We start from the raw sequence: 20,379 nt of genomic DNA on the forward strand, positions 1-20,379 counted from the left end.
GGGCCTTGAATTCCTGATCTTTCCATGTTCATGAAGGGTTGTTGAATTTTGTCAAATGCTTTCTTGGCACCTAATGAGATGATCATTTGGGGTTTTTTCTACTTTGTTTATATAGTGGATTACATTGATGGATTTCTGTATATTGAACCATCCTGCATTCCTGGGATGAAACCTACTTCATCATGAAGGATGATCATTGTGATGTGTTATTTAATTCAGTTTGCAGGCCATGGCTTTGATGAAGTTCAGGCCTATGAGTCAGAGAGGGGAATCCCTTCCTCTAGGTCTCAGGGGAAGAGAAAGGTTTCATATAAGCAAGTTGTCTGTTCCTCCTGATTGTCAAGGGGGAATGAGGGAACTTTGGGGAAGGAATGTCGTATTCTGGGAATGTTGGGGAAGAGGGGCACATTCAGTTAGGATGTATAGCTGGAGGAGACAGCCTTTTAATATCTTGGGAGTCTGACAATTTGAGCCTGTAAATTCCCTTGGGGAAGTAAGAATAGCATCTGGAATTCTCTTGGAATCTCACCAACTGGGTAGTATGTTATGGAGTTAAAGATTCACAGACAGGCTCTTAGTAACAGACTTACCATTTCCTTTATGGCAGCTGTCGGAAAGATGGTCATGGCCTAATTAGCCCACAGCCTCAAGTCTAACTCTCACTCTATGCTGGTTAGCTTTTATTTTTGACTTGACACAACCTAGAGTCACCTGGAAAGTGGGGAACTTCAACTGAAGAACCTCCTCTATCAGATTGGCATGTGGGAGATTGTCTTGATTAATGATTGTTGTGGCAAGATCCAGTCCATTGTGGAAAGCACCACACCTAGGAAGGTGAGCCCAAGTTATATGAGAAAGGCTACTTTCTTCCATGGTTTCTACTTTAAATGCTGGCTTGTGTTTCTGCCCCACCATCCTTCAATGATGGATGTGCTGAGACCTGGAAATGTAAGCCAAATAAACCCCTTCCCTTTCCTACTTGCTTTTGGTCATAGTGTTTTATTCAGAGCAACAGAAAACAAACTAGAATACATCTCATGAGAGTGATTCATAATGAGCCTTACCTGACATTTGCACCATTCTCTCTATGAATTCATCTGATAGAGATCACATGGGCCATGGAGCCAAGGGAAGGACAGAGTGACATCTTAATGGCAGCATCAGCCCCAGCCCAGTCTTTCCTCCAACTATTCACTGGCTAATTTTTATGTCAACAATACAAGCTGGGGTCTTTTGGGAAGAAGACATCTTTATTGAGAAAATGCATTTATGGAGTTGAGCTGTAGTCAAGTCTGTAGGGCTTTTTCTTGATTGATGATTGACCCAGCCTGTTGTGGGTAGAGATGGCCCACAGGAGTATAAAAAAAAGCAGAACAAGCAAGACATGGGAGCAAGCTAGTTAGCAGCACTCTCCACCATTTCTGCTTCAGTTCCTACTTCAGGTTCCCATTAGCTCCTGCCCTGCTTCCCTGGATAATGGACTACAAACTGTAAACTGGAATAAACCCCCCCCCAAGTTGCCTTGAACCGTAGTGCTTTAGCACAACAATTAATCCCTAAGGCAAGCTATGTGCCTTATTAGAATATTAAGCACACATTACTCCTCTTTCAAATGGTATCTAGAACCCATCCCCAAAGTACTAAACACAATCTCAAATCCTATCCAAAGTCCTTCCCACCACATTTCTATTAAGATGTCCCACTCACCTTTGCCGTGTGCGTGCCCTCCTAAAAATGAGTCAGGGATTTTTCCCCAACCACAGGTATGCTCCACTTGTTAAAATTATGGGTACAGAAAAATGTGGTTCATTTACACAACGGAATACTACTCAGCTATTAAGAACGAGGACATCATGAGTTTTGCAAGCAAATGGATGGAACTAGAAGATATCATCCTGAGTGAGGTAACTCGGATCCAAAAGGACATGCATGGTATGTACTCAGTAATAAGTGGACATTAGCCCTCCCCAAAGAAAGTACAGAATACCCAGGACACAACCCACAGGACCCAAGAAGGTTAACAAGCTGAAGGACCCAAGTAAGGATGCCTCAATCCCTCTTGGGAGAGAGAAGAAAGCAATCACAAGGGAGGTGGATAGAGGGAAGGAGGTGTCTGGGTGGGAGAGGGCACAGGGAGGGGAAGGGGAAACATGATCAGGTATTAGGGGGAACAGGACTGAAGCCTTGAGAATAAACAAAAAGAATGGAAATAGGAAACCGAGAGAGGTAAAGGCAGGGGAACCCTCTAAAATGTACCAGCGACCTGGAAGGTAAGAGGCTCTCAGGACTCAAAGGGAGACCTTGGATGGAGTGCTCTACAGTGGGGAGGGGGAACTTAGAGACTCCACCTCCAGCGGAGGGACAGGACATCAAGTGAAGGGGCGGGGTTGCCATCCCCCAGTCAAAAGCTCTGACCCAGAATTGTTCCTGAATTGTGTCTGATGAAAATGCAGGGACAAAAATGGAGAAAAGCAGGAGAGAACGGAGGTCCAGTGACAGGCCCAAATTGGGATCCAGCTCAAGGGGAAGTGTCGCGCCCACCTCGTCCGGCAAGGAAGACGCAACACGGTTGGATTCTTCTCAACAGCCTTTACTGCAGGAGACCTTCTTTGTTGATACAGGGAGGCGGCGGCAGCCAGCCCTAAGTGTTACAGCTCCAAGTGTTACAGCTTTAAGTGTTACAGCTTTAAGTGTTACCGCGCCGAGCGGCAAAGCCGCTCGGCTTATATACACAACAGTATGCTAATCTTCTTTCAGGGATTGGTGGGGCACGAGTCACCCCACTGCATCCCAGCTACTTGTCCTCCAGAGATTGGCGAGGCATGAACTCCCATTTAGCATAGTACCGCCCCAGCCAGACTGACGTCAGGTGCAAAACTCCACGCATGCTCAGTACTGTTGTTAGGAGGGCGCCAGATTCACCTCATTATCATAAAGCTGTCGCACCGCTCCCTACATCTCCCCCTTTTTTGTTTAATAAAATGACTGGTCTAGATCTGGGTGTCACGTCAATCTTGTCATTGCTCCTGTCTTAGGTCGTTCCTGACGATGACTCGGCCTTACCCGTCATTGGGTCACCCTATCGCCACCAGGCCCCGTGTCTTAGGTTGGTCCGAGCTCGAGGAAAGTTGCCCGTCCCTGGATACAATGACCCCACATGACTGTGACAAAAATGATCTAGGGCGAACTCTTAATCTTTCAAAGAGGCCAGCCATACATTGGGAGAAGCACCATTGTCAATGGCGGTCATAGCCTGGTAAACAACCGCTTTGTGTCTGGCATGTTCTCTTTTTAAACGGCCAATAAGCCAGAGACATACTCCGCATCCCAGGAGGACAATAGCTCCCCAGGCAAACATGCCCGCCCACTCCTTAAAAAAGGAGAAAGCATTGGTAATCCATGAGGTAAAGTCTTCAATTGTTATGGGGTCCAGCCTAGTGCTGTTGAGGACAGCAATCTGCATCAGCAATTGTCTGGATAGTTGCTCTGCTTTCATGGACCAGTTTCCTTTCAGATAATTTGAGATTTCTTTGCTCTGTTGAGAATGCTGAGAAAAGTTGGCTTGCAAAAGAGTAATGCATAAACCTCTTAGGGAGGAAACGCAAGACAGCTGTGTCATATGATACAGTGCTTCAATTTGTTCTTGAACTAAATCTATCCTTTGATTGGCTAATAGAAGGCCAGATGCCAAATGAGTATTAAATTCTTCTTGTATCTCTAGCGCCATTGCAGTTCTTTCTACAATCTGATTGACAGTCTCAGCCGTCTGTATTTGATTGGTCATAGCAATTGCAGCTGTGGTAGCTGCGGCAACAGACAGCACGATGGCTGAAATTATGACTGCCGTAATTCCAAAATCTCTTTTGGTTCACAGCAAATTAAGAATAGGAAAACTATCTGGGTTTGCCTCTACTGGGATTGGCACAAAGGAGGGAATCTTGACCATTACTGTGGTGTCATTGTTGCCATCTCAGCATTCAGCTAAATAGCAGACTACATCAGAGCTATTACAATTTAAAACACCATTGTTGACATTAGTGCTTATCAGAAAGAAAAAAGGTGATCTAACACATACTGAAGTACTAGTGGCAGTATTATGTTCCAAGAGGTTATTATATTGAATATTGGTCAACCTGGTATCATTTTTTCTGGTAGCCGAAACATTATACAGCGTGAAGTTCTCACCCATCAACCTAGCAAAAGGGGTCAGGGATGTATATGCCCCTTGCTCATTGGACAGCACCCATTGAAACCAAGGCCAGAGATTATGCTTGCCAGTCTTATTCTCCCCCCAGTCATACTGTACATGGCCAAGAGGAGGGGAAAATTCAAATCCTGGTAGGAATTGTTTTGTTCTATGGAATGGACTCTGACATGGGGTAAAATTAGGTGGAAACTCTTGATGCGGGGGGCAAGCGGGTAAGACTCTACGACGGGTAGAGCTATTCTGTGCATAGTTACCTTGCCCTGGGCGTGATGGAACACTACAATTATGCATCACAATTAGTGTTGTAATGTTCAGATCAGCAGAACTATCGACTGACATGTCCTCGCTGGGTGAAGAGACTCCCTGGGCAATTTGACTCAAAGCAGCCAGGATGATCCCGGTGTTCATTGTGCTGTCACTTATAGGATTCAACCAATTAGCTAACGTGGCTCTACGTAACCAAATACAGGGCAGGGAAGAGTCTTTAATGGTAAAACATAAGGTATGCAACAGAGAAACGTTAGTGGCGGCATACCGTTGGGGCATTTCTCCAGTTGGCACTATACAAGGAACATCACGCAAACAGGAGGTAGAGAAAAAGGTTGGTAAAACAGTAGAATTGCTATGGACTGGCATGGGTACTGGCCAGGATCTGGCAATAGCCCACAGGGTGATCGAATTAACCTGTATTATCATTCCCAGTAGCAATAGTAGGGTTCGTAGTCTCATCTTCAGGAAGAGCAGAAGGCAATTTTCGAGTCAAGCGCTCAGGTACCCAAATTGGATTTTCTTGATTCTGCGGAAAAACACAAACAGCTCCCCTAGATCTCGAGATCACGGGATCTGGGCCACACCATTTATCAGTTAAGACATCCTTCCACTTTACTTCTGCATTAGTTATAGGTGTAGTAGCAGCATGGCGATCCGCAGCACAGCGGCCATGCGCATCCAAAACTAAGAAATTTAGAGTAAAAAGAGCTAAAGAAAGTTGTTCTTTTGGTGTTCGGCTGCTGGCAATTCCCTCTTTTTGTTTTTTTATCAGCTCTTTTAAGGTACGATGTACTCTTTCCACAATTCCTTGACCTTGGGGATTGTATGGCAATCCTGTAGTATGTTTGACCTGCATTGTCTGGCAAAATGCCTGAAAGGACTTTGCAGTGTAGGCAGGCCCGTTGTCCGTCTTGAGACTATCAGGCTTTCCCCAGGCTGCCCATGCCTCTAAGCAATGGCTAATGGCATTACGAGCCTTTTCACCAGTCATCAGAGTAGCATGTATAATACCAGAACATGTATCAACAGAAACATGAGCATATTTTAAATTTCCAAATTGAGATATGTGTGTGACATCCATCTGCCAAAGTTTTAGCGGGATCAGACCACGAGGGTTAATCCCTACATGAGGAGGGTGGTGAAATTGAACACAATTCTGGCAACTTAACACCACATCACGAGCTGCAGCTCTAGAGATTTTAAATTTTTGTTGAAGAGTAAAGGCAGGTACATGAAACTTTTGATGAAATTCTCTAGCGAGATCAACCGGAGCAGCATGAAAAATAAACTCTCTACGAGTACTAGCATCCACCAGGGCGTTATTACTGGTCATGGGACCAGGCAAATTAGTATGGGCTCAAATATGTTGTATGAAAAAATTTATTTTTTCTGGCCCAAATCAAATTTTGTAATTCTAAAAGAATTTGACATACAGTACTAGTTGACCGAATTGGCCCTGCAATTTCAAGTGAGCGTACCGCATTAACCACATAAGCAGAGTCAGAAATTAAATTAAAAGAATCATGAAATCTTTTGAAAACTTCCAATACAATTTTACATTCTGTAATTTGGGGGGTACCTGGACTATATTGAATTAATACTGGTTCTTGAGAATCAACCATATAGGCACCTAGACCTGTTTTGGAGCCATCTGTATAAATATCTAACGCTCCAGACAAAGGCTCTGAGGCAGTGATTTTAGGAAAGATCACTGGATGTTCAGTAAAAAATTGTAGCAGCGGATCCTTAGGATAATGATTGTCAAACTCTCCATCAAAACTACAGCGCAATATGGCCCAATCATCTATCAATGCACACAATGTTTCTACCTGAGCAGTTGTATATGGTATAATAATTTTCTTTGGTGAAATACCAAAATGCTGAATGCAAGATTTAACACCTAACACAGCAAGCTGTGCAACAGCAGAAGGGTAATATTCAAGGGTTTTATTAGGAGAAATGTGGGGATAAATCCAAAGAAGTGGACCTTGTTGCCATAATACTCCTGTAGGTTGACGAAAAGTTCTCAGTATACACAAAAGCAGATCTTCCTCTTCCTTATACCTTTTTAGTATTGCCTTTTCTAGTCTTTCTTCTACTTTCCTCAAGGATAATCGTGCTTCCTTGGTTAAAACACAGGGTGAAGTAAGCTGAGAATCCCCTTTCAGGACCTCATAAAGTGGTTGTAAATCTACATTGGGCATTTTAATATAGGGTCGAATCCAATTTATGCTTCCTAGTAATTTTTGAAAGTCATTTAATGTTTTTAAATGGTCTTTTCGTAATTCAATTTTTTGAGGAGAAATACTATGAGGAGTGATTTTAGTTCCTAAATATTCTCCCATTTGGCCCATTTGAACCTTCTCAGGTGCTATGAACAATTGATTGTTTTTAAGCACCTTAACCACTTTTGTATAGGCCGCTTCTAGGACGGCTAGTATAAACATTTAGCCAGCCCCCTGGGGAGCTTGCCCAGCCAACTTAGGCTTCTAGCTACAGATGCCGGCTCCAAAAGCCAATTGAAACTTTTTATTTATTTGTTCCTTTCTTGAAAGGAGTTAAAGCTACATCAATGGGTGAATCAACCAGCATTTAAAGTTTTAACCATTTTTTTTCCTTTTAAACATGAAACACAAAACATTCAAGCAACGAGAAGCAAAACCCAGACATAAATTGACATACATCCACAGCTTGGTGCACCAAGGACAAACAATAGACACAGAGGAAAAGAACTAGATGGTGTTCCACCAAAGGGACCCAGACATCCTACCTAAAGAACCCAGAACCAGAAACAAGCACTTCTCCAATAGGAGCCAGCAAGGAGGCAAGACGTCTCCCACCTCCTTCTGTTCCCAGGAGAGCTTCAAAAAACTTAAGCTCACTTCCTTCTTTTGCCAAAGCATCTGTGGAGAGTTCGGGAGGACTGTTTTTCTCAACCCCATTCTCTCTTTTGTCTAGGGTGTAAACTGTCTCTAGTCAGGGTCCAAAGACTAAAAGCATCTATGAGAATCGACTTTGCTTCTCTAGATTTTAACATAACTCTAAAAGAACACATTACCATTATTACCTTGTCCCCTTTTGACCACTACCATTACCCCAAGTCTTTATCTTTGCACATGCTTTAAATTTCTGTGATACTTCTGAATTCTGCTTACTGGGGCCTTTAAAATCTGTATCCACCACCTGAGTTCCCATTCTAGGGGTCAATATGAGTCTGGTGGTGGAACTGAGGTGGAGTCTTGTGCTTCTTTTTGTTGCTCTGCGGGAGGCCCGGGACCCGATGGTTCTACCTTTACTTTCACTTTCTCTAAGCTGTCAGTGATGCTTTCTAGATTGTCTGACATTTCTAAGGTCAAGGCTTTTAAAGAATATATCTTATTTGTTTCCTGGTCCTGATTATCCTCTTTTTTCATCTCTGCCTTCTCTCTGTTCCTTTTATCTCCTTTTCTTTTCTTTTTTTCTTTCAAGACCTTTACTCCCTCTGACATACTTTGTTGATGCTCTGCAAGGACCCTCTGACCTGTCCTAACTGCTCTAACCGCTTCCCACACAAAGAAAAAAAAATAAACAAAATTACAAGCCTTACCCACAAAGGATCCATTGGAAACAACATTGCTGCAGACTGCAGACCTTTTAGCCTCTAAACCAAGGCTTCCATCGTCTCTGCTCACCTCCAGAGAACTTTATCGTCCCTTACCGGGAACTTTTCCGACGTCGCTCCTCCTGAAGCTGAAGAGTTCTGAGATCCACGAGGATGTCCTCGTCCCCGTACGGGCCACCACTTTGTCGCGCCCACCTCGTCCGGCAAGGAAGACGCAACACGGTTGGATTCTTCTCAACAGCCTTTACTGCAGGAGACCTTCTTTGTTGATACAGGGAGGCGGCGGCAGCCAGCCCTAAGTGTTACAGCTCCAAGTGTTACAGCTTTAAGTGTTACAGCTTTAAGTGTTACCGCGCCGAGCGGCAAAGCCGCTCGGCTTATATACACAACAGTATGCTAATCTTCTTTCAGGGATTGGTGGGGCACGAGTCACCCCACTGCATCCCAGCTACTTGTCCTCCAGAGATTGGCGAGGCATGAACTCCCATTTAGCATAGTACCGCCCCAGCCAGACTGACGTCAGGTGCAAAACTCCACGCATGCTCAGTACTGTTGTTAGGAGGGCGCCAGATTCACCTCATTATCATAAAGCTGTCGCACCGCTCCCTACAGGGAAGCACGGAGCCCTGACACTGCTACTGATGCTGTGGTGTGCTTGCAGATAGGAATCTAGCACGGCTGCCCTCTGAGAAGTCCAACGAGTAGCTGAAACAGGCAGATGCAGATACTAGCACCCAACCAACAGGCAGAACCTAGGGACCCCTGTGATTGAAGTGGAAAAAAGCTAGAAGAAGCTGAGGAAGGGGGTGGCTGTAGGGTTATGAGTGCCCCGCTTCTGCTTTGCCACAAGTCTCAGCCGCTCAGGGAGGCAGGACATGGGAAGTTGATTGTGCTTACCCCACACTATCCCATTGTCAGTTGGGTGTTGGGCTGTAGGGCAGCCCTGGGACACCCCTGGGACACAGCTCCGCTCCGGGGGTGAGGAAGTGCAGTCTGAGGCACGGGACCCAGCTGGAGCTGACTCCGGGGTCCCCTGGCCTGCAAGGAGGCTGAGGCCGTAGGGTTCTCTCAGGCATCCAGGTGCCACTGGAAGCTGCAGAAGGGCTGAGAATGTAGTGGGGGCCCACCAGCTGGATCTAGCCCGGGGTCGAGGGGGAAAGAAGAGGAGTTCCGGTTGGTCCCTGAGGGGCGGGGGATTGAGGGGGTGGGCTTTGGCTTGACAGTGGTAAGCTAAAGGCTTGGTGGTAGAGGTGACTGGAGAGAGGGGGGCATGGCTGGGAGCACAGGGGGCCTTCTCTGTGGCTCCCCACTCCAGATCTCAATGAAAAGAGTCAGTCCATGGCTTAAAGGCATTTAGTGTCCTGGAGGAAAGTGGACGAGTAAAACCATACCCCACTTCTCAGGGTGGGCCCGAGATTAAATACTTTTTGCAGAGAGGAATGTCTGGGTAGGAAAGTTTATTGGCTAAGCCTCCAGGCCTTTGGGTACCTCATTATGATGGAGATCTGTCTTGAACCCTGTGGTCACTTCCTTTACTTGTGAAGGGGCTTGGGGCCTTGCTGTTATGTGACTGATGGCCACAAATCTATGGAGGGCTGTGGCTAGTGCCTGGGCCTGGTTTTCCGGGAGTCAGTCAAAATGCCTACCGTCCCTTCAGGGTCTCCAGCATTTCTAGCCTTAGCTCAAACAGGAACCAGGCTGCCTTTCACTGTCCCACAGGTGGCCCTTTGGGAAGACCAGCAGTCTCAACTGACCTAGACCCCCGAGATCTCTCAGACACTGAGCCAACAACCAGGCAGCATATGCCAGCTGATAGGAGCCCCCACCCCACCCACCCACACACACATACACACACACATATACAGCAGAGGACTGCCTGGTCTGGCCTCAATGAGAGAAAGTGCACCCTCGAGAGACTTGAGGCCCCAGGTAGTGGGGAGCTCTAGTGGGGTAGGGTGGGGACATCCTTTGGTGGGGAAAGGAGGAGGTATGGGATGGGGAGTGGTTAGGAGGCAGACCAGAAGCGAGATGAAGTCTGGACTGTAAAAAAGATATTAAAGAATTTTTAAAAATATGTCCGTGTGTGTGTGTGTGTGTGTGTGTGTGTGTGTGTGTGTGTGTGTGTCTATAAGGACCAGAAGAAGTCATCAGATCCCTTGGAGCTGAAGTTGCATGTGATTGTGAATCATCCAATGTGGGTGCAGGAAACCAAATGTGTTTCCTTTGGAAAAGCAGCAATTGCTGTAACAAGCCATCTCTCTAGCCCCTATCCGATTAAATTTTTTATTATGTTTACAGATTAATTGTGCATGCATTCGTGTGTGTGTGTGTGTATGTGTGAGAGAGAGAGAGAGTGTGTGTGTGTGTGTGTGTGTGTGTGTGTGTGTGTGTGTGTGAGTGAGTGTGTGTGCGCATCAGAGAACAATGTATGGAAGGCAGTTCTCTCCTTTCACCATGTGGGTCTGGAGATCAAACTCAAATTGTCAGGCTTGATCGCAATCCGCAGTGAGCCATCTTGGTGGGATCCTAGCATTGGCTATCTTAATCACTGATAGTAGAAGAACCATTGTCACTGATATATTCATACTGTCACACAAACAGCAGCTATCCGCTAGAAGAATCTGTCATCAGCCCCAAAGAAAGCTCCAAACCCACTAAGGTCTCACCCAGGTCTCAGGAAACGGAATCCCCCCACCTCAATTTCTCAATTTTCCTAATCTGGACAATTTTATGTCAAGGGAATTGTTACAAGTGTCCGAAAATTTAATTTCTTTTACTCAATACAAAGAAAAAGTGCAAACAGGGACTTGTGAGATGGCTCGGTGGATAAAGGAACTTGCTGCCAAACCTCATGACCTGAGTTCAGTTCCCCGGAGCCACTCTGTGAACGGAGAAAATGGACTGACCTAAGATATCTTCTGACATTCCTGTGCTCTCTGTGGCACACATACAGAGTAAATAACTATATGTGATTTTTTTTAATTGCAAAAAGGTAGAACGTAGCTCCCGTTTTGTTTACAGCTCTGAGCTCTGAATGCAGAAAGCTCTCGGAGTTGCCAGTTTTCCTTGCTGCTCTCCAAGTAGCTGAGGCAGGCAGGGTGCGGTGTTGCCAGCAGCTCCATATGCTCTCCCAGAGATAGAAGTCACGAATGCGCAGAAACCATTCTCTGCTCCCACTTCTATAGCAGCATTCGGGGATGCAGTGCAGTGCACAGACTGGGCAAGTGGGAGCACAGCTTTGTAAAAAACAAAAAAACAAAAAAACAAAAAACAAAAAAAAACATATGGACTGACTTGTGCAATGTCCCTGGGTCAGGGAGCATGTGTGATATTAATGGTGTCAACTCGGCAGGATCTAGAATCACCTAAGAGACAACCCCTGGAACGCCTGTGAAGGATTACTTAGATGACAGTGGGAAGACCTGTCTTTTTTTTTTTTTTTTTTTTTGGTTCTTTTTTTCGGAGCTGGGGACCGAACCCAGGGCCTTGCACTTCCTAGGCAAGCACTCTACCACTGAGCCAAATCCCCAACCCCGGGAAGACCTGTCTTAACTGGGCAGCAGAGAACCTGAACTTAATAAGAAAAGGAGAAAGCAAACTGAGCACGAGCATTAATCTCCAAACCTCTAGACTGTGGGTGGAACATGGCCCTGCTGCCATGCCTCCCTCTCACCAAAGTTGCCCCCTTTCTCTTACACTGCCTTGGTCAATCACAACGATGAGAAAGGCAACTGAGATAAGGAGGTTCTCCATGAAGATTCTACCAACTCTCCGAAGTCTATAAAGCCATCCAGCGATAGCTGCGAGTTAGAATTGTCTGATTTAGATTGTTGAAGCAGCCCCCGAGAGCAGATTTGGGGTACCTGCATTCCAACTGGGTGCAGCAGAAAAGTAAAGTGTGCCCCATGAGTAGATCCAGCCCCTTTCAGCCTGTCTCAGTTTTACACAGGATGTGATCTTCTGTGCATGGCTTCTTTTATTGAACGTCATGTTTACAGAGTTCATCTAGGGACTGGCCAAATGGTTCAGCAGATAAAGGCATGTTCCCTGTTTTAGGCCGTTCATAGAAAGGAAACAGTTATGAATCTGCAGTCATTTGTTTCACTCAATTCAGTTAAAAAGTGCAGAAAGGCAGGCTGAGCATGGTGGCTCATGCCTTTAATCCCAGCTCTTGGGAGGCAGAGACAGGCAGATTTCTGTGAGTTTGAGGCCAACACTGACTACAAAGTGAGTCCAGGACAGCCGTGGCCACACAGAGAAACCTTGTCTCAAAACACCAAAAAAGTACAAAAAGGTGCCTTCGAGTTAGTTCAGAGGGTAAAGGTAATGAACTTGATCCCTAGGACCTACAAGTTGTCTTCTGACTTCCACACATTCGATGTGGCGTGTGCATAACACCTACAAATTAGTTGATCTGTTAATTAAGACATATATAGAAACAAAGTTCATCCAAACTATTTCTTTTCTTGGTAGAAAATATAGTTTTGCTGACTGGTATTTTTTTCTTTTAGCATATTGAATAAATTATTTCGCTGCTTTCTCGTCACCATGTTTTCTCAGGAGAAGTCAGCTTATTGTAGTTATAAAGTATGAAAATATTTTTAAATTACACGTATTTATGTATTTGTGTTACATGGCACGCTTGTGGAAGACACAGGAAAAGTCATTTATTTCTCTCCACCGCTTGAGTCCCAAGAATTGGGTTCAGGTTGTCAGGGTAGGCAGCAAGCGCCTGAAGGTGTTCAGTCTTTTCATAGCCCCAAAGTTATAGTTTGTTAAAGACAATAACCTCTGGGAAATTTTTCATGCATATGTGAGTGGCTATCCGCTGAGTCAAGCAACCACCATCTTGAGGAGTTCAGCATTGCCCTCTTCCAAAAGGATCATCCCAGCTGGGCTTGTTGACTGCTTACATCCCCCTATAGAGGGGTAGAAAGGATCATAGGCCCTCTCCTGGTGCCCAACAACTGCTCCTACCACCTGCTATGTGCACCTCTGCCTTAATGGCAGGTGTCTTGGAGGAGAGGCTAGGGTGAAGAGAGAAGAGAGCCAAGAGGCTCTATCTATATATCCTACTATAGGGAAGCCCTCAACCATGATAAGTAAAGGGTTTTGGAGTGAGGTCTGTTGGGGGAAGAATATCCACACCAGTAGTGTCAGTGGAACCTTAGGAGGAAGCACAGACACCGCTTATGTCTTGTGGTGGGAAGAAGTTCTCACTTGATGACATCACAATGTAGGATTAGGATGTTGGCATACGGATTTTAATGGAATTCAATCAATCCATCACTTTCTCCTTTAACAACCATGCCTGGCAACTAGCTAAGAATTAACCATCTCTGACTGGGTTGTCACATGCCAGCATCCAGAGACGTAGGCAGAGGAATTCAAGGTCATTCTGAGATATACGAGCAAGTTCAAGTTGAAACTGAGCTGTAGGAGACCCTATTTCAAAAACAAACAAAAAAGAAATTGGCAGGTTTGTGACTGGCTGAATATGTAATTCATTTTGTAGAATTAATTGTCTCTAATGCCAAAGCCCCGTGTTCCAGCCCCAGCATCACACAAATCATGAGTGGTGGGGCAATTTTGAAACGCCGCACCTGGAGAAGATGTGAACAAATGTCTCCAGATAAGAAACCAAAGACAGGCTAAAGTACGGATATCACCAAAGTCCACCTTGGCAAGCCAAGGCGTTTTGTTGGGTTTACCTTTGAAATACAGGTGGGGGGCCACTTACAGAAACAGAAATGGCTCAAAGACAGCAGCGTCACAAAAGCCCACCCCAACATGGTGACAGCTCACAAATGCTGGGAATCTGGAGCACAGTGTGCAGCATGCAGGAAACTCACCAGGCTACAGTGTCCTTTCCACGTGACTCTTCCAAGCAACTCAGCTACCTGAGCGTTATCTAGGCAGCACAGCCTATCCCTGCTTCTTCGGGACTGTTTGGCTGGTTTCTGGTCGTTCCAGGCTGCTCAGTGTGTCTGAAACTGTCACTCAGTAGTTCTTAGAGCTTCTAAATGCTTGGGAGTGGAGAGGCACATAGTTAATTATAAAAGAAGGGATTACAGAAAATTCTCATGCCCCTTCCAACCAGTGAGCACATGATAAGAAGCCATGAACTAGAAAGAAGCCTTCTCCATTCACCAGATCTGCCAGATCTTGATCTTGATATTCAACTTCACAACACCTAGAATTGTGATATATGTAAAATCCTTTTGCTGAGGATATAACATATGGTGTTTTACAGAACATAGAGAAATCAAGCTGAAACTGACCTGAAAACATTCTCCCTGTGACTAGCTTTCACAGAGCTGAAAAGAGCTATGCAGATTGCTGGGGAGGAAAAGCTAACAATGGGCACATTTATCCAGTATTTGTAGCATGTGGGATCTGCTACTGAGTAAGACCAGTTGTACATGAAGGTTATGGGAGGAGCCAATTATTTTCTAATTGGTTTTGAGGCCTGCTCCAAAGGAGGAAATTCATGTGTGGTTCTGTAAACACGGTCAAAAACCCATGTCTCCGGATGCCATAGTCCCTAGAAGGGAACATGTCACCACTGCCCTGCTAAATATAGTCAAACTTCTTTATAAATATTTATACTTGTGCCCCTGGTCATTGCTTCCCTCAAGCTTGACCAGGCAGTGGGCAGCAGTTAATACAGAGAGCTCTAACAGATCAACGTGCTGAGAGTAAGTGACTATCAAATGCTCGTCCTTAAATGGGCCATCTTTACAATGTGCATCCCAAAGCTCAGGGAACACTGCAGAAGAAAAGGGCAGGAAGGGGCCGGAGAGATAGCTCAATGGTTAAGAGCACTGACTGCTCTTCCAGAGGTCATGAGTTCAATTCCCAGCAACCACATCGCGGCTCACAACCATCGGTAATGAGATCTGATGCCCTCTTCTGGCCTGCAGTCACATATGCAGGCAGAATGCTGTAAATAAAATAAATAAATAAATCTTTAAAAAAAAAAAAAAAGAAAGAAAGAAAGGGCAGAAAAGGAGGTAAAAGTTGAAAGACAGAAAAGGTTGCTACAGGGAAAATGTTGTTTTCTGGACATTGCACTCATGAGCTCCTTGCAGCTGCTATATGAGATCTGAACAGGGTCGAGCCAAAAAAGACCAACCAACATTCCAGTAGACAACAATAACTGGACTGGACTCAGTGGAAGAGAGGAACAAGGAGAAGGGCCAAGGAACGTGAAAGAGAGAAGGGACAGTTAAAGATGCCTGAGGAAGTGAAGGGGGCTTTATGTTATTTTTATATCAATCAATACAGTACTTTCTACACTATCTTTCCAGTTTTGATTGTGAATTGATTGTTTGTTTGTTTGTTTGTTTGTTTGTTTGTTTGAGAAAGGGTCTCACTATATAGCCCTGGGCTGAATCTCGATTCGTAGACCAAACCTTAGCCTTGAACTCATAGAGATCCACATGCCTCTAACTCTCAAGTGCTGGGATTAATGGTATGTACCACCACTCCTGGCTAAAGCTGGGTTTAAAAAAAATGGGGAAGCCAGTCAACATTAGCACATGATTTTAATCTCAGTATTCCAGATGAAGGTAGGAAGATCTCTGTGAGTTCAAGGGTACTTTGTTCTACATAGTGAGTTCCAGAAAAGCCAGGGCTGCACAGAGGAAACTTGTCTCAAAAAAAAAAAAAAAATGGAGTTAGAAATATATAACACCCCTACCCTGAATCTATTTGTATCCCCTTTCTCTCTATTCAGTCAGCTACATTTCTCTCTTCATTCATTCATAAACTATTAATATTAACCCCCAAATACACCTAGGTTAAATTTTATGATTTTTGTTCCACACGTTTTTTGTTTTTGTTTTTGTTTTTGCTTCGTCATGTTTTTTTACTTTGTTATTCCCACATTTCTTTTTTTTTTTCATCTTTATTTACATTTCAATTGTTATTCCCCTTCCCGGTTTCTGGGCCAACATCCCCCTATCCCCTCCCCCTCCCCTTCTCTATGGGTGTTCCCCTCCCTATCCTCCCCCCATTACCGCCCTCCCCACAACAATCACATTCACTGGGGGTTCAGTCTTGGCAGGACCAAGGGCTTTCCCTTCCACTGGTGCTCTTACTAGGCTATTCATTGCTACCTATGAGGTCAGAGTCCAGGGTCAGTCCATGTATAGTCTTTAGGTAGTGGCTTAGTCCCTGGAAGCTCTGGTTGGTTGGCATTCACACATTTTTAAAGCACATCTTCCAGCCATGGGTACTCATTCTGTACAACTGATGTATTGGATGCTCTCAGACTAGAGGGCTAAAACATCACAGAGCCTGGTGTTTCCTTTGGTTTTTTTCACTTGTTCTCAAAACGAATGACCATGGTTGGTGGCAGGAGGCAGGAGACACCAAGCCCTTTGGGGTTCCAGTCAATCTAACCCAAAACTCCCTCAAAGACCTGCCCAAGGCTTGTTTCCACGGTGACTTGGATCCTGTCAAGTTGATCCAACATCAACCATCATAGTAGGTCAGCTCATGATAGAAGAATCCTCACAAATGAGCTGAAGGCCTCATAAAAGAGACTCCAGAGAGTTATCAAGATGGATCCATGGGTAAAGGTGCTTCCCCTAAGCCTGACAACCTGAATTCTATCTATGAAACCCACACAGAAAAGGAGAAAATTGACTCCTGTCAGTTATCCTCTGACTGACTTCCACACACCTGATGTGGCACAGAAATTCATTCTCTCTCTCTCTCTCTCTCTCTCTCTCTCTCTCTCTCTCTCTCTCTCTCTCTCTCTCTCTCTCTCTCCCCCACACACATACACACACCTCACTCAATCAGCCAATCATTCAGTCAATAATAAAAACAGACCCACTATGCAAGAAGAATCAGAGTTCAAGGTCATCCTTAAATGTATACTGAGTTCAAGGCCAGCCTGGGCTACATAAAACCCTGTCTCAGAAAAACCAAATGAAAAAATTCAAATTGAGACTCATGGGTCTGCCTTGACCAGGGACAGAGGTGAGACCCCCCCACCCCAATACCCATGTCAGCTGGAGCTCCCACAAATCTCAGCAGAAGTGGGGTCTGTCCCATTCTGCTGAACCTTATCATCCTTCCTGTCTCCACCTTCATCTGTTCCCAGGGCCAGACCCCAAAGCCTACCTGTCTCTGAGGAGGTCTACCCTACCTAATCAGGAACACAGGAGCCCCCCCACCCCCAACCAGAAACAGCACTGCCTACCTCCCAAGAAGCCTCCTCTAACCCAAGTCACACAGCTCTACCTGCCTCCAAGGAGGCCTGCTCCAGTTAAAGACACACGGGCCTATTAACATCAGAGACAACCAGATGGCAAGAGGCAAGCACAAGAACATAATCAAATGAAGCAATGTAAGAACTCAATACCACAGTAAGCCCTGGATACCCTGGAACACCTGAAAGGCAAGATTCTGACCTAAAAATCCCATCTCCTGAAAATGATAGAGACCTTTAAGGAAGATATAAATAACGTCCTTAAAGAAATACAGGAGGGAAGAGGGCTGTCTTTACAGTCGAACTGCCCCTCCCATGGTCTGGCCCACTCTGGGGGACATCTCAGCGGGAGTGCTGCGGGGACCCAGGAGGTTGAAGGCTAAGCATGGGGTAGAGTTGCAAGATGTGACCTGGCATTTGTGGGCAAAACTTCAATTATTGAGGGGCTCCTATATGGGAACAATATTGTGGGTTCTGAGATGATCGAGACCCAGGCTATGTAGGCTCCATCGAGACAGACCGAGGGGTGCGGGAGCAGGTGCGTTTCTATGATACGCGGGGTCTCCGGGATGAGGCCGAGCTGCCCAAACATTGCTTCTCCTGCACGGATGGCTACGTCCTGGTCTACAGAACAGAGAGCCGAGAATCGTTTCAGTGTGTCGAGCTGACAAGTCCAAGGACAAGAAGGAGGTCACCATCGTGGTCCTTGGCAATAAGTGTGACCGGCAGGAGCAGTGACGTGTAGACACTGACATGGCCTAACATTGGGCCAAGTCAGAGAAAGTGAAGCTGTGGGAGGTGTCCATGGCTGACCTCCGCTGGCTCCTGGAGCCTTTCATCTTCCTGGCCAGCAGGATGATCCAGCCCCAGAGCAAGTCTGCCTTCCACCTCAGCCACAAGAACAAGGGCAGACTAGATGCACAGAACACATGAAACTCAAGACAGATGATCAAAATGAGAATGCTTCACTCCTTCTTTAAAAGAGAAACAAGAATACCCTTGGCAGGGAACAGAGAGGCAAAGATTAAAACAGAGGCGGAAGGAACACCCATTCAGAGCCTGCCCCACATGTGGCCCATACATATACAGCCACCCAATTAGACAAGATGGATGAAGCAAAGAAGTGCAGGCTGACAGGAGCCGGATGTAGATCTCTCCTGAGAGACACAGCCAGAATACAGCAAATACAGGGGCAAATGCCAGCAGCAAACCACTGAACTGAGAACAGGACCCCCATTGATAGAATCAGAGAAAGGTCTGGAAAAGCTTGAAAGGGCTCGAGACCCCATATGAACAACAATGCCAACAAAAAAAAAAAAAAAAAAAAAAAAAAGAGCAAGGGCAGAGCAGTTCTTTGGATGGCTGAATAGCTTCCCTTCTCTCTTCACCATTCCAACCCCATCCCAAGATGGGTGAAGAGCACAGGGTGCTTATGCAAGCTGTTCTTCCTGTCAGTAGGGGAACAACCCTCTAGGGCAGCAAGCTGGATTTGCCCAGGCCAGTGCTACTTTTGTCTTTTCTTAACTCCAAGAAGTGCAAGTGAACTGGATTGCTGGCCCTCCTCTCTGCCTTCTATAAGAGTCCCCACCCCGTCCCCAGCTGATCATATTTTCCCCACTGTTACCAGGACACTTATGGGTTAGCGTCCCTTCCCTCTGCCTGGTGCAGGAAGCAGGGCTGTCATGCCAAAGTGCCCAGTCCAGGGTCTGGCTCCTCTCAGGGATCCCACCTCTCTGAATTTCCTGTCAGTATCATACACACAGTACCAGCCTGGGCCTGAAACAGAGTGGCTAGGTATTGTGAACGCACAGTTGTGTGTGCTGGCTTAGGGTTGGTTCCTCATCCTTCACCCTGATCTTTCCCCTGGCCTGTCCAAGGCTGGGTAAAGCCAGGCTCCTGGGAGTGGCATTTTCTGCTTGACCTCTACCCATCTCCCAGCTGTTTCGCTTCCTCTTCCTGCTCCTTGAGCAGAAGTCCCACTGGTTGAGGTAGAGTGGAGTAATGACTGGGCTTTCACTTGCCCTGTGACTTAGCAAGGTTATTCTCCTCTGATCATCAGTCTTCTCATCTGAGAGTTGACAAGAGCTTGAATGATCACCTAGAGCCACAGGTAGCTCTGTGATTTTTCTAAAGCTGGTGACTTGGGCCTCCTGTGTATCTCTGCCCCTGCTCCAACCTCTTCAAGGCGCTACACCTACCAGCCCTGGAGGCTGGACAAGCCTCTCGTAACCACCAGGGAACAGGAGTACACTGCTCAGTGGTGCAAGTGGCACAGTGTATTGATCCGACCACATGGCTAGTATCTGTCCCTCCTGGTTGTTTTCTGGCTAGTAGCTCAACTATATTTATACTCTCTCTGTATTTATATGCCTGCTGCCCGGTGAAAGTGAGATAAGCCACGCCCCTAGCCCTTCCTTCTTATCTAAGATGCCCGAACAGAACCAGGCAAACCAGTAACAGCTTCCTAGGAGCTGACAGGCCTTTTATCAGAGGATTGTGCTATCAAGTGCGCTTATAACCCACAACTTCCAGTGCCCACTTTGTGCTTCTGATGTGCATACCTCACTTGAGTTAGACACTACAGCCTGGCCACCTCCAATACCCACTCCTCCCAAGAATAGTCAAGAAGAGGGCTGGTGCCCAGGGCTGGGCAAGGAGAATCAGGGCGCCTACAGGCTCAGGATTGAAATTCATTTATTGATGTATTGGACACAATAAAACCACAGCTGCTGTTATCAAAAATACAAAGTGTAAAAAGTTCCTAATCCAAAACACTTGGGAAATTTGGGACACAATTGAAAGATCAAAACTAAAAATAATAGGAATAGAAGAGGGTGAAGATTCCCAGTTCAAGGGGCCAGAAAACAACAAAAACAACAAAATCATAGGTGAGAACATCTCCAACCTAAAGAAAGAGATGGCCATAAATGTATGAGAAGCCTACAGAACACCGAATAGACTGGACCAGACAAGAAAATCCTCCCATCACATAATAATCAAAGCACCAAATGTGCAGAACAAAGAAAAAATATTAAAAAGTTACAAGGGGGAAAGGCTAAGTAATATATAAAGGCAGAC

The 20,379-nt window shown here is 45.6% G+C and overlaps 1 pseudogene; it reads left to right on the top strand.

Moving 5' to 3' along the window:
• The first annotated feature begins 13,270 nt into the window (after positions 1-13,270).
• Positions 13,271-18,234, top strand: Nkiras2-ps1 (NFKB inhibitor interacting Ras-like 2, pseudogene 1; annotated as a pseudogene).
• Positions 18,235-20,379: the final 2,145 nt, after the last annotated feature.

The sequence above is a fragment of the Rattus norvegicus genome, chromosome 12 (genome assembly GCF_036323735.1).
Source record: "Rattus norvegicus strain BN/NHsdMcwi chromosome 12, GRCr8, whole genome shotgun sequence".
Lineage (NCBI taxonomy): Eukaryota > Metazoa > Chordata > Mammalia > Rodentia > Muridae > Rattus > Rattus norvegicus.